A 15,728-nucleotide genomic window follows, 5' to 3' on the forward strand; every position below is an offset into this window, starting at 1 on the left:
AACACAAATAAATAAAAATAAATAACTAAACAGGCTGAATTCTGTCCATGAATCACCACTTTTTGACTGTAGATTATTGCTCATTTCCCAATGACTTTTGTACTTAGATATCATTTGTAATCTTTTAGTATCACTCACTTAAAATGACTTTTTCTCATTCTAAGTGCATAGGTTGTGGCATCCTAAAAGTTTTTACCATAGCTTACATGTGACAATATTAAAGAAAATACTCCATAGTATGTACAGGTTGACTTGACAACTGCACATCTATTTAGTCCATGTGTTCTGTCTGATTATGAAAAACACACGTTATTCCTTTGAAAACACAGCTCATCTATTTTGTTCACAGACTTTTTTTTAAGTTAGAAAAATTTGGTGTTCCTTTATACAAAGCAATTATTTAAAGATACCATTATTAAATTGTGACTGGTTCAAGATGTCCAATTAAGAAAAAAACTTTTGTAATTTCTTTAAAAAAAAGACTTTATTTTTTAGAGCAATTTTATCTTAGCAACAAATTGGAGTGGAAAGTACAGCATTCCTGTATTCTCCCCACCCTTTCCATGCACACAGCCCACCCCACCACCAACGTCACACCAGAGCACTACATTGGCTACAATCCATGAGCCCTTTAACACACATCTGTATTCACTCAAATCTCATAGCTTACATTAGGGTTCACTCCTGGTGTTATATGTTTTATGGGTTTTGATAACTGTATAATAACATGCATCTACCATACAGGATCATAGAGAATAGTTTCCCTGTCCTAAAAATAGTTTCCCTGTCCCTCTGTGCCACATCAATTCTTCCCTCCCTTCCCCTAAATATTGACAACCACTGATCATTTTACTGTTTCCATAGTTTTGTCTCTTCCAGAATGTTATATAGTTGAAATCATACAGTATGTCACCTTCTCAGATTGGCTTCTTTCACTTAGGAATATGCATTTAAGGTTCCTCCATGTCTTTTCATGGCTTGATAGCTCATTTCTTTTTAGCACCAAATAATATTCCATTGTCTGGAGGGACCACAGTTTATTTATTCATTCACCTACTGAAGGACATCTTGGTTGCTTCCAAGTTTTGGTGATTATGAATAAAGTTGCTGTGAACATGCATGTGCAGGTTTTTGTGTGGACATAAGTTTTCCTCTCATTTGAGTAAACATCAAGGAGCATGACTGCTGGATCATATAGTAAGAGTATGTTTAGTTTTGTAAGAGATCAACAAACGGTGTTCCAAGGTGGTTGTAGCATGTTGTGTTCCCACCAGCGATGACTGTTGGATTTTCTCTGTTGCTCCACGTCCTCTCCAGCATTTGATGTTGACCGTATTTTGGATTTTAGTAATTCTAATGTGTGTGTAGTGGTGTCTCGTTGTTGTAATTTGCAGTTCCCTAACGACATATGATGTTGAACATCTTTTCATATGGTTATTTGAAAATGAAGAAATGTGTCACAAATTACATGTCATCCTTGCACAGAAGACACGCTAATCTTGTCTGCATCATTCCTATTTTAGTAATGTGCTTCTGAAGTAAGCTCTGTCCTTTCTTTTGATCCCCAAGTTAAAGGATGTAACGGTTAAAACAAACAGCATGTGATCATGAGACGAATTGGAGTGTGCCATTGATGGAGGAATCATATCTATTTCTGTAAAACAGAAATGAGATCAGATCTGTGAATGGAGAAAACAGAGCAAGAGGCGTCTGGGAGTACAGACGAGAAAAACAGCAGAAGGAGAGGCACTTTCAGACAGAGCCCCCCAGGTTCAGTGTGTGCAGACAGAAACAGGGCAGATTGTCAGAAGAAAGGAAAAAAGAGGGAGAGGGCAGGGGAGGTAGTGGAACTTGGCTTTAGAAACGCTTAGCAAGCTTTCTCCCAATATTGCAGTCGTCCACCTTTTCCTCCAGCCTCGAGCCTGTTCACACAGAGTTAAGGAAATTCAGTTTTAAAATGTGGAGAAACAGTGTGACTCCACACTTAGAAAAAATAATCAAATTGTTTAGGGAAGGAATATTATTTTAAACTCATAACTGATGACCTGTATTTTAAGATGTGTGGGATTCCATACCGTGTACTTTGGGCACTAGGAGTAAAAAATGGAACAAAACTAATTTCCTGTCCCAACGGAAGTTATGTTCTAGTGGCTGGAGGCAAACAATAAAAAATAAACAAACAAAAACATAACCTATAAAGTGTAGAGCAGACTAAGCTGGGAAGGTGGCACCGACGTGGCTCACTATCTTATACAGATTTACTGGGGGAGACTTTTCTTTTACCATCATATTTGGGAAGAGTCCTGAGGCAGAGGATGGATTTGGCCCCCTGAGGAAAAGATACTTTGGACAAGGAAACAGCCCAGGTGTGCACAGGCCCGGGGTGGGGCTTCCTCAGTGTCTTCAGGAACAGTGAGGAGGGTCCTGTGACCGGATAATGGTAAAGGAGGCTTGTATTTTGAGCTAAATGGGCAATAAGACGAGTAATAGAAGTTGAGGTGAAAAATAAGAGAGAAAATCATAGAAGGCTCTAGAGGGTTTTGAGATAAATTTTTCCTAAGAGTGAGATAAGAAAATGCAATCAGCCAGCTTGTCCTAACTGGCATTTGCAGCAAATCCACCCAAAGAGCAGAATGCATTTCTATCCACATGCACATAAACCGAGACTGACTGTATTTTGGACAATAAAATAAGTATCACTAATTTTAAAAGCATTTAAATGAGTGAATATGAAAATGTAACCTATAAGAATAAGTGCAATGTCACTGAAATGATACTAGGGGGAATTTATAGCACAAAAAGCTTACAATAGATCCAGAGTCTCAAATCAATTACTCAGCTTTCACCTGAAGAAATTAGAAACAGAAGAGCAAATTAACCTATGGTAAGCAGAATAAATTAAACAATAAAAATAAAAGTGCATATCAGTGAAATAGAAACCCAACAAATGATAAAGAAAATTGAAACCAAAAACCGATTCTTTGAAAAAAATCAATAAAGTTGAAAAACCTCTAGTCCAATGAATAAGGAAAACAGAGAGAAAATACAATTACCAAATCAGGGTGGGAGAGGTGATACCACTACAGATTCTTTGATTCTGCAGTTATAGAAAGGTAAGCAAGGAATTACTAACAACAACTTTTGCCTGTAAATTTGACAACTTATATGAAATGGACAAATTGCTTATATGCACAACAAGAACGACCAAATTCCAAGCAGGAAGAAATTTGCAACCTGAATAGCTCTGCGTCTATCACAGAAATTGAAACTGAAGACAAACCGTTCCCTGGCCCAGAGTTCTACTGGTGAATTCTACAAGATGTTTACTGAGGAAATAACACCAATTCTATACAAAGTCTTCCAGAAAATGTAAGAGAAGTGAATACGTCGCAACTCCTTCCACGAGCATGACCCCAAACAAAATCAAAGCCATTATAAGAAAAGTAAGCTGCAGATCAATATCCCCCAAGAACATAAACAAAACACTGTAAAATACAGCCTCATGATGTATAGATGGAATAAGACACCATGTCCTCCTAAGGTTTGTCCTAGAAATTTGAGATTAATTTAACATTGATCTGGAATCAACGACTCCTCAGAAGAATTGGGCACATCTGAAGCCCAGACTGTGGATTCTAACACCTCCTCTGATAAGAGGAACCAGGGCTCCGTGGATAAAGCTGATTCCAGGACCAGGGCAGGAAACATACAAGATGAGCCTGGGGCATCTTATAGTGCCAGAAATTAAGGAAGTACAAAAAAAATAATGACTCACCATGAAGCGGGTGTGTCAAAGGGACATAGGAACCAACTGAAAGAGGTTCTAATGCCCAGAGCTAGAATAGTTTGAGCAAGAAAATAAAGTAGTATTGGATTATAATGCAAAGGTAAAATAAATATTCATATATCAATATAATTCCATATAATATAAATATTTGAATAAACAAATGACGAAGGATAAACAAATCCCATGCAAAATAATTCCCAACAGTTTATGTAGATACTCCGTTCTCAAGGAGATGTGCTGAATGTACATGAAGACTTCCTTCCAAAGAGTACAGGATGGGCAGGGGGTGCACAGAATAGTTCATAGTGGAGAAAACTGACAAGACTATCTCAGCCACATGATCCAGGTCAACAGCATCAGCAATAAGTCATGTTGACAGCATGTACCCTCAAGGTGATGTGTGAAAGCAGCACTTTACCTCTGTGGTCCTCTTGCAAAAACCCCCTGCAAAAAAATACTGGTTGATTAATTGTACTAAGTGTACACCACTAATGTAAGATGTTAATAATGGGGAAACTGGGTGTAGGGCATATGGGATCTCTGTACTATCTTTGCAATTTTTCTGTAATGCTAAAACTATTCTAAAATAAAAAATCTATTTAAAAAATGCATCAATACAATTCATCATATTAACAAATGCAGAAAGAAAAAAAATAACAATCATCTCAATAGATGCAGAAAAAACATTTGGCAAAATCCAATATCCATTATTGACAAAACAGTCTGCAAAGTAGGAATTGGAGATATCTTCCTCAATCGGATACACTGCATTTACAAAAATAAAACATTAAAAAACTAACAATAATAATTAATGGTGAAAAACCAAATATGCCCTCCTGAGACCAGGGACAAGACAAGCGTGTCAGCTCTCACCACTTATTCAATCTTGTACTAAAGGTTTGAACCAGTGCATTAAGACAAGAAAAGAAATCAAGACAAACATTCAGAATGGAAAAGAAAAAGTGAAATCTATTTTATTCACAGACAACAAATTATGTGTTTCAAAAACCTGAAGAGTTAAACTCATAGAAACAGACAGTAGAAAAGTGGTTGCCAGGGGCTGGGGTAAATAGGGAGAGGTTGGTAAAAGGATACAGACTTTCTGTTATAAGATGAATAAGGTCTGAGGATCTAATGTGTAACATGGTGACTGTTGATAACACCATATTATATAATTGAAATTTGCTAAGACAGTAGAATGTAAGTGTTCTCACCAAAAACAAAAAAAGATAAACATGTGAATTGATGAATGTGTGAATTAACTAGACAGGGGGAATAACAGAAAACGAAGGAATCATAGTGGCAATTCAGACGCAAGAGCAAATATTTGACATCGTTTGTTTGAACTATCCTTTAAATTAGAGGCACCATCCATGATACAAAATGTCAGAAACCAAAGTAGAAGAATGATAATAAGACAGAAAACATTGAAATTAATATAATTACATCAGTATTATGATTTTGGCATTATATGGCTAAATGGAATATCAGGAAATGATACATTTCACCATTTAAAATATATATTTCTCAAAAGCAAGGTAGAAAAGAAAAGTTGACAGAGCTGTGGAAATGGAAATATAATTAATGTTGAAGACTTCAAAACTAACCATAATAATATAGTAATAACTAGGCAAAGAATTTATAAAGAAATTACACGGATTAATAATAGAATAACTGTAGAGAATGAATAATAGATTAAATAAATAAATAATAGAATAAATAGAAATATAAACACATAAAGAATACAAATACACACAAAAAAAATCAAATAATAGGTCCAATAGAACATACTTCACTTTCAAGGGCACGTGTATCAATTACTAAACACGACTGCATCCAGTAAATATAAAAAGGCAAAGATGTATTCCAAGTTCTCACATTGTACTGAGAAATAGAAATAGAAGTAGCAAAAGTCAGGAACTTCATATGGAAAATATCCGGATCTATTTTTTACCAAATATAAACTGAGACCTACAATATGCTCTGAACTTTAATATTTAAGCGATAGAGAGATGGGTATGGTCGACATGGAAAACATACAAAAACAGTATGAGGCAGTGAACAAATGAGAAAGCTGGGACTAGAAGGATCATCAGACGCCACACATGGAGCTCTGGGCGTCCAGCTCCTGAATGGAACGGTGGCCTATGGTGCATCTATTTAAAATGCTATATCGACACACGATAAATACTGTAAGGATCTGGTCATGTGGTGTAAAATAAGACCTGCTTAAGGGACTTGTAAATCACAAATATGGAGCGAGCACCTCAAAAGTATCATATTTATATGTCCATCCCTTTTCTCATATCACAAACCTTCTGCCTCCAAGTCAACCCCAACTCCTCTATGTCTTGCACACTGGATATCTAATAAACAAATTATGACATTTTCTTTCAGAATAAACACTGAAAGTGAGCAGTTCTCACCATTCCATCACCAGCCTCATGGTCCAGGTCGCCATCTTTTCTCACCAGCTCCCAGATCCCCTCTCCTGCAGCGTTTCCTCCCACAGTCTGTGGTCCCCCCATGTGTAGAGTGCCATGTTTTATGACAAGGCCAGACCGCACTGCTTACCCTCTCCCATCCACCTTCTCACCCGGAGTAAAAGCTACGGTTTGATCATGGCCTATGAAGCCCAATAATACACACGGGGCTCACTGTCTCACTCAATTCTAGTCTTTGCTCAACTGTTACTTTGAAAGGCCACCCCTGATTTGCTCTATTTTCTTCATAGCACTCAAGATTATATTAATCTTATGTATTTGTTAATTAAGTCCTTGTTTCTCCCTAGAACATAAACCTCACGTGTTCAAGGTCTTGGTTGTTGTTTTTGTCCACAGGGGATCCCTCAGGCCTAGAACACTACTTGGTTCTCAATAAATATCTGCTGAATGAGAAAACTAAAAGGATGAATCCAAAACTTAGTAGATTTTTTTGTCTTCTGTTGTTATATGGTAAATAAAAAGAAAAACATAATGAAAGCTCTGTTCAAAAGGTTTTGAAATATAGCAAATTAATAATCAAAACTAAACCCTAGGGGGGGAAACACATGATAATAAAAATATCTTTGATAAACAAATCTTTTTTATTTAACAGTGTTATGTATTTATTTTGAGTAGCTAATGCATGTACATGGTAAAGTAATCCATACTTTAGACACAGCACAAAGACCACAGGCCTTGGCTGTGGTGAGGACTTCACAACGTATGCACATATCAAACCACAACACTGGGTACCCTAACCATATATGGATTTTCACTGTCAATTATACTCCATAAAGCTGAGGAGGGCAGAGGCATGGGGAGCCAGGCTGCATGAAAGACTGGGGGGCAGAAACTGAATTAAATATTCATATTCAGTGAGAGTGGAGGAAGCTGTTTTCTCTGTTAACTTCTGCATGTGGCAGAAAATGGTGACCACACAGCTTCCAATTGTCATGACGTCACTATAAGTGAGCAGTAGATACTGCCCAGCGTCTTTGAGTCACGGACATAAACACTTGGGAAAGACGGCGACGAGGTGGCTGAATTGACTGTCCCCTCCTTCTCCTATCAAGAACAGCTGGGAGGAGAGAGATTTGGTGAATACTCAGCTGCTGCACCTCAAGGTGAAGTGGGGAAGACAGAGAAGAAGAGACGTCTGGTCAGATGCTATGAAAGCCCAGTCACACTCAACAGCTCCATTGAATAAAACTTATTTTCGGGCCAAACTTAAGCTTTTTCTGTATTTGTAAACTATGGGTTGTGCATGTCTAAGTTTAAAAAAATACATTTTTGGGGTCTGGTTCTGTGGCCAAGTGGTTAAAGTTCTGTGCACTCCTGTTCAGTGGCCCAGGTACATGCATTTGGATCCCTGGCGCAGACCTACACCGCTCGTCAGCCATGCTGTGGTGGTGTCCCACATACAAAATAGAGGAGGACTGGCAAAGATATTAGCTCAGGGCTAATCTTCCTTAGCAAAAAAAAAAAAAAAATTTTTTTAAGGTTGTTAAATCCCCTGTAGTTATATTAAGCTTATTTATACTTAAGATCATGTACTATCATAAAAACTCACATGGGGCCGGGTACAGGGAGCCCTGCCGTACTGGTGTACGCACGTCTCCAGCTGAGAAGAGACAAATTCTCTACCGAAACTCCACCCTTACCCAGCAGCATAGATAAACCAGGAACACACATTATGATTATTCACTTTAGACATTTTCTTTTTAAAAAGTAGTAATCGTAATATTAAATTAATCATGTAAAATGGAAACATAGTCTTTTGGATGAGTAAAACATTAATATTTGGTCATCTAAAGCTGAAATGGAACCAGATACTTTTTACTTTGCTTATTGATCATTTAGATGGAACCACAAACCCTAAACTATTTGCTCTTGTATTTTCTATCACAAAAAAACAAAATTGGTGAAGATATCTTAGGTTAATTAACTAATATAGTTCAGATTTCAGTTTTTAAAGTACATTTTATTCCTTTAACAGAATTGTTATGGTACTTTATATTTATTCTATTGACTATAAATGCAGTCGTGTTTGTCTCAGAAGTGGAGGGAGCCCTGTCTGGAAGCGGGAAGGAAATCACCAAGGTCCCAGCAACCAGAGGTCAACGCTCAACGTTTTGGCAGATGATGGCGATTTCTAGAAAAAAGGTTTAAAATATACATTTAAAAATGCATTTATATTTTAAAATATAAACAACTTTTATTGTGTTATAAAACTGTGATTTCACAGGGAAGAATTGAAGGTACTAATTAGAAATGACCAATTGCAGGGAATAGCAGCCAAGGGGAAGGCCTGGAGGCATTAAAAATGCCTGTGAGAGGGTAATCTGTCCCTGTGGTCTGTGAGCTGCGATTTTAGATTACGGGGATCAGATAAGAAAGAAGGAGAGAGATACAGAAAAGACAGAGATATGGAGAGAGACAGACGGAGATTGAAGGGTGTAGCAGGTTGAACACCGGTCCCCAAAGAGACACGCCCAAGTCTTGACACTCAGAACCTGTGAATTCCACCTTATGTGGAAAAAGGCTCTTTGCAGTTATAACTGAATTAAAGATCTCAAACTGAGATCATCCTGGATTTTCAGGGTTGGCCCTAAGTCCAGTGACAAGTGTCCTTACGAGAGAGGGATGGAAGAAATACTCATGAGGAGAAGAGAAAACACGTGAACACGGAGACAGATTGGAGTATTGTAGCCACAAACCAAGGAACCCCTGAAGCCACAAGAGGGGGAAGCGCACGGACAGATTTTCCCCCAGAGCCTTCAGGGAGCATAGACCTGCTGACACCTTGATTTCACACTTCTAGTCTCTGGAAGCATGAGAAAATAAATTTCTGTTGTTTTAAGCCACCAAATTTGTGGTCATTTGTTACAGCAGCTCTACGACACTAAACAGAGGGAATTAGCATTAATTTTTTATACACTGGGATAATTGCTTCCATACCTGGCATTGTGAGCATCTTTCTCTTTGCCCAAACCAATTCAAATGTACTTGGCAACGTTATAAGTGCTTCAGTGAGGTGTTAATTTTCATCTGTCCTCTGCTTTGAGATAAAAGAAGAGGCAGTCCAAGCCCTGGATGTTTGGATGGGGAGAGAATAGAGATGGAATCCATGGAAACAAGACGATGGTCTCTAGCTGGTCCTGTCAGAGGACCCCAGTGGAGAGAGACTGAAGTCAGAAGCTCAGGGTTGTGTCAAGTAAGGGTTCAAGTATTCCTTGAAGGGTCCTTAGTGACAAAGCACAACACACAGTGTGGAGATTTGCATTCTTTCCACCTACCGAGCTCTGGCGCCATTGTGAAGTCTGGATCTTCACTTATGGTTCCTGGCTGAGGTGGAGCAGGTCACTGGCAGGAATCGTGAGTCCTAGTGGAAATGGGGGACAATTACTCTAGAAATGGTGTAATGACACTCCCAGCAGGATCAGACTTGTTCATAAACACACAAGAATAGCCGCTGAGATCTCAGAAGCACTTGCAAATAGGTTTATAGAGGAGAGCAGGCAAAAGGTAATTAAAAAGATCAGAATTTGATTGGCTGTTATGACAGTATCCAAACCCTTAAAGGCCTGGGGAATTGCAATTACAATTATCATATTTAATTCTTCTGTCATCTCTTCTGGGAGATATGTGAACATGGCCAACCAGTCTATGAGTACCAATTGCAAATTGTTGAGAAAATAATTAGATGTGGTTAAAATTTCTCCAAAGTTGATGAAAACACTAAACCCACATATCTGAGATGCTTAACAAACCTTAAACACAAGAAAAGTGAATATAATTACACCAAACACAAGATAAGCAAATTTCTCAAAAGCACTGAAAAAGAGAAAAATTTTAAACCAGCAAGAGACGAAAGACATATCACATAAGAAAAAAGGAGATTTCTTGTTGGAAACGATGCAGCAAGAAGACAGAGGCAGAACATCTGTAAATTACTAAAAGACAAACAACAGCAAAACTACAACTCTATATCAGTGAAATATCTCTTAAAAATAAAGGAGAGGGCCGGCCCCGTGGCTTAGCGGTTAAGGGCGCACGCTCAGATACTGGCGGCCCGGGTTCCGATCCCGGGCGCGCACCGGCGCACCACTTCTCCGGCCATGCTGCGGCGGCGTCCCACATACAGCAACTAGAAGGATGTGCAACTATGACATACAACTATCTACTGGGGCTTTGGGGGGAAAAAAAAGAGGAGGAGGATTGGCAATAGATGTTAGCTCAGAGCCGGTCTTCCTCAGCAAAAAGAGGAGGATTAGCATGGATGTTAGCTCAGGGCTGATCTTCCTCACACACAAAAACAAATAAATTAAAAAAAATAAATAAAGGAAAAATGAAGATTTATTTTCTACCAGAAATAGCAAAGGAGTTCTTTAGTAATAAAGAAAATGATTCTAGATGGAAATATGAATCTTCACCAAAGAATGTAGACCACCAGAAATGGCAACTACATGAGTAAATAAGTATTTTTCTTTTCTAATTATTTAAATCTCTTTTTAAAATGTTGTATTTTAAGCAGGAATAAAAACAATGTGGTCTGAGGTATATAGACTATGCAAAAGTAAAATATATGAAAACCATAGCACAAAGGCTGAGGAGAAGAAATGGAAGCACAATATTTCCAGATTCTTATAATACGCAAGACACGGCATAACATCACTTGAAGGCAGACTGTGAAAAACTAAAGATGCACATTATAAAACCCAAAGCAACTATTAAATGACAAAACAATTATTGTTATAACCCAACAATGGACAAAAAATGGAGAAATAAAATATACTCTGTTAACCAGAAAAACGTGAGAAAAAAGAGGAAAAATGAAACAAAGAAAACTGGGACAACTAGAAAAATAGCAAAATTACTTTCTTAACCATGTTAATAATTACATTAATGTAAATGGTCTAAACCTAAAAAGATTCAATTTTTTTAAAAAGGAAAAGTACCTGAATATACACTTAAAGTCTTACATGAATGGCAAATAAGTAGATGAAAAGGTTTTCAACACCATTAGTCCACAGGGAAACACAAATTAAAATGACAATGACTTGGAAAGACTAAAATCCTAAGTGTGAGCAGAAAATGAGGGAACAGGAGCCCTCAGATCCTGCGGGGTCTCAACTCCTCACAAAATGAGGGAGTAACCCAAGGTGACACACCTCAGTGGAAGGGGGGACCTGAGTTAGACCAGCACCACGCAAGTCCACAGACGTGCTGTGCGTTCTGGAGCCTGGAGCTCAGAGGTGCACGCCGTCAAGTTCTGAAGCAGTTCTGCATCGCTAGCCCCTTAGGGGCAGGTGGGTGTGCTCAGGCAAACCCTGCACAAGGAGATTTTTTTTTGTTTTTGGTGAGGGAGATTGGCCCTGAGCTGACACCTGTTGCCCACCTTCCTCTGTTTTGTATGTGGGACCCGCCACAGGATGGCTTGATGAGCGGTGTGTAGATCCAACCTGGATCCCAACCGCAAACCTCCCCGAACCCCGCCCAAGCCGATCGAGACTTCACCACCATGCTGCTGGGCCGGCCCCACAAGCAGATTATGAAATGATGACACAGGACGCCAGGTGCACAGGAGAAGGAGGAGCAAAGCCTGAGAAGAAACAGAAACGACAGTCGGGAGAAACAGACGGTTGGAAACCAGACACGGGGATAAATGGACACAGATTATTGAACATATAAAACTGTGGTAACTAGATATAAAATAAAAGAAACATTTTTGAAAATTTCTGACAGAAAGGTAAATTTACATAAAGTGATGTTGAAGGTTTAAAAAAGAACCAATTAGTATTTCTGAAAATAAAAACTCTTCCCCAGAAATATAAAATAGCCCAAATTTAAGACTAAATGGGTTCCGGTCTCACCGCGGTGGTATAAACCCTCTACCCCCTCCCACAACTGAAATGCACACATGAAAATGAACCATCCTGCCCTCTGAAGGGCGTGAGGGTTGGGGCGGGTGACCTGTGGACGGGTCAGCGCTGAGGGGAAGCCCTCCAGGCGGGCGTTCCGGGCTCCTTTGGTGCCCAGGTCTCCTGACCTACGCCTCTTGGCTCCGGAGCAGCGGGGTCGGCGGCTGGAAGAGAAGGGGGCGCTGGAAGAGGAGGGGCGCTGGAAGAAGGGGGGCGTTGGAAGAAGGGGGGGCGCTGGAAGAAGGGGGGCGCTGGAAGAAGGGGGCCGCTGGAAGAAGGGGGGCGCTGGAAGAAGGGGAGCTGGAAGAAGGGGAGCTGGAAGAAGGGGGGAGCTGGAAGAAGGGGGGCGCTGGAAGAAGGGGGGAGCTGGAAGAAGGGGGGCGCTGGAAGAAGGGGGCCGCTGGAAGGGCAGAGTGGCTGGAAGGGCGGGGTCGCACCGACCATCTACCCCCGAGGGTCTCGGGCGAGCTGGAGTGTGAGCAGGACCCTGGAGGGGAGGGACCCTCATTCTGTGCGCGAGCTCATGTACGTCACAGCCCGACCCTAAACCGCTGCGGGGACAAAGCGGGCCGGCCTGGGGCTCTGGGACGAGCGGGGCTGGCCGGCCGCGGGGCAGCCTCCTCCCGCCACGCTCGCTCTGGACCAAGCTGCCCCGCAGAGCCGAGGCCGCGACCACTGCGCTGCCGTCCGAGCCGCGGTCCGGGGCTCCTCTGGACGGCGTTAGGCTTCGAACACTGAGTCTGTCTGATTTCGTACAAACTGCAAAACCGTTTTCCCGAGTTTCTGACCGGATCGCACTGAAGGGTCTCCCTTCGCGTTCCTTGTGATTCAGACACACCGGCATGGATGCTCTCAGCGCGGGTTTGTCCCGATGTCTGTTTTGCTTTTACTTTTTAAAGTACAGAATTCTATTGTGACATTTCTTTCGGTACTTTAAAATTTCATATTTTCTTATGCTTCTGTAATTCTTATCTTTGTTCCTATGTAATGTGTCTTTTTTCCTCTGGCTGCCTTGGCGATTTCTCTTTATCTTTCAGGATTTTCTCCTGATGTTTAATTTTCAGCAGTTTGCAGATAACGTCCCTGGGTTTCCCATCGCTCCTTCAAGAAGCCGCAGCCTGGGGAGACGCGGGAACCGCAGACGATATAGAGAGGGTCTGCGCTGTCGCGGTCCCTGGGAGCCTTCTGCCCTCCGCGCACGAGGAGCCCCGCGCCGGCCCTTCCTCCAGACGATCGCTCTGCGCTGAGGGCCCGGTGGTCACAGCTCGACGGGGTCCCTCGGTTAAGCCCCAGGAGGGGGGAGCTGAAGTCTGTCTCCCTGGGTACTGACGTTTCAGAAGGTAGGAAAACTGAGACCTTGGAGTCATGTTGGAAGAAAGTTAGTGATCAGGCCCTTCGGAAGATTCATCTCCATCGCAAAATAATAGTGAGAAGGCAGGATCCTCTCCATCCTGTCTCAAAGGAGCAAAAGTTAGCTTTTTCACCTTTCAGAAGGGAAGAGGGGTGGCTGTCTGTCTCCCGACTAAAAACAGACCATCCACTGTTCTCCATCGCTCACCGTGGAGGGTCCGGTCACTCAGAGGAGGGGGGTCCTTCTTCCACCCGGCTCGCACAGTTTGGCCCCGTAGGTCAGGTCTGAGGTGGGGGAGGCTGAGACGGGCGTTATTTAGTATACAGTAGTTAATAAGTAGTTTGTCTCTGATCCAGAACACTTTGTGTGTACATTTAGGATAAAAGTAATAAAGAGGAATATTAAATGACCAACAAAATGATCAGTTTTGATCATTTATTTATCTTTCCAAAGAATCAGCTTTTGTTTGTAATTTATTTTGGTTATTTGCTTTCCTTATCATTAATTTCAGCTTTATTTCTTATTTTTATGCCATCTGAATAATTGTTTTTGATTTTGTACTGTCTCTCCCTGTTTCAAAATTTCAATATTAACTTTAAATTTCCAAATTTTCTTTTGAATAATACAAATTTAAACATGAGCAACACTATAAGAGTATTTTTTTTCTCCCTGCTCTCCCATGATAATGACACCTTGCTGGCACAGGCAAACCCTGCTCTATTGCGCTTCACTGGATTGCACTTTGTGGAGACTGAGTTTTTCACAAGGCTCTCCACCACCAAAAGATTACTGCTCACCTGAGGCTCAGATGATGGTTAGCATTTTTTAGCAATAAAGTATTTTTTTTTTTTTTTGCTGAAGATTTGCCCTGAGCTAACATCTGTTGCCAACCGTCCTCTTTTTTTTTTTTTTAATATGTGAGCTGCCGCCACAGCATGGCCACTGACAGATGAGTGGTGTAGGTCTGTGCCCAGGGAACTGAACTGGGGAACTTAACCTCTAGGCCACTGGGGCTGGCCAGATAAAGTATTTTTAATTAAGGTATGTACATTGTTTTTTAGACATAATGCTATTGCACACAATAGACTATAGTACAGTGTAAACATAACTTTTAATGCACTGGGAAACCAAAAAAATTTGTGTGACTCCGTTTGTTGTGATATTTGCTTTCTTGCAGTGGTCTGAAACCAAACCCACAACATCTCCGAGGGGTGCCTGTATTAGATTCTTGACTCGAAGTCCTTTTATTTTAAAACTCTGTAAATTTTTTTCATTATTTTCCATCTTCAAATTTCCAGGTGTCAAGTTCAATACAGTAGTCGACCCTTACCCACAGCTTCTCTTTCTGCAGTTTCAGTCACCCCCAGTCAACTGAAGTCCGAAAAGATTATATGGAAAATTCCAGAAATAAACAGTTCATAAGTTTTAAATTGCAAGCCATTCTGAGTAGAGTGATGAAATCTGGTGCCATCCTGCTTGGTCCCTCCCGAGACATGAATCTTCCCTTTGTCCAGCAGATCCACGCTGTAGGCACTACCTGCCCTTAGTCACTTAGTAGCATCTCAGTTATCAGATCAACTGTGGTGTATCACAGTGCTCGTGTTCAAATAACCCTTATTCTACTTGGTAATGGCCCCAAAGTGCAAGCATAGTGATGCTGGTAACTCGGAAATGCCAAAGAGAAGCCGTGAGATGCTTCCTTTAAGTGAAAAGACAAAAGATCTCAACTTCATAAGAAAAGAAAAGAAATTGTGTGCTGAGGTTGCTAAGATGTACAGTAACTTTTATTATAAGTACATTGTTATAATTATTCTATTTTATTATCTGTTACTGTTGTTAATCTCTTATTGTGTCTAATTAATAAATTAAACTTTATCATAGGTATGTACGTACAGAAAAAAACATAGTGTATATGGGGTTCAGTACTATCCGTGGGGGTCTTGGCACACATTCCCTGAGGATAAGGGGGACTACTGTACCAGTTTGATCCTGTTGTCATAGTACATAACCTAGTCATTCTGTTTGTTATTGAGGTCCAGAAATTTCACTAGTAACTTTCCTGTAACAGATTTGTGAGATCTTTCAATTACATTGTTCTTGACTCAGATAGGTCTTCTCTCTCTCTTTCCCAATCTCTCTCTTTTACTATTGTTCATATTTTGCACAGATATTATATTTTGTCTGAT

At 40.5% G+C, this 15,728-nt stretch overlaps 1 non-coding gene across 1 annotated transcript; it reads right to left on the bottom strand.

Annotated features, from left to right (window-relative positions):
• Nucleotides 1-1,441: 1,441 nt before the first annotated feature.
• Nucleotides 1,442-1,545, bottom strand: LOC147915892 (U6 spliceosomal RNA). Its single transcript, XR_015553860.1, has one exon. It is a non-coding gene; the product is annotated as a U6 spliceosomal RNA (small nuclear RNA).
• Between the last annotated feature and the right edge of the window lie 14,183 nt (nt 1,546-15,728).

Source organism: Ceratotherium simum, chromosome 12, assembly GCF_057802395.1.
Source record: "Ceratotherium simum simum isolate JZ-2026a chromosome 12, ASM5780239v1, whole genome shotgun sequence".
In the NCBI taxonomy this organism is placed as follows: Eukaryota; Metazoa; Chordata; class Mammalia; order Perissodactyla; family Rhinocerotidae; genus Ceratotherium; species Ceratotherium simum.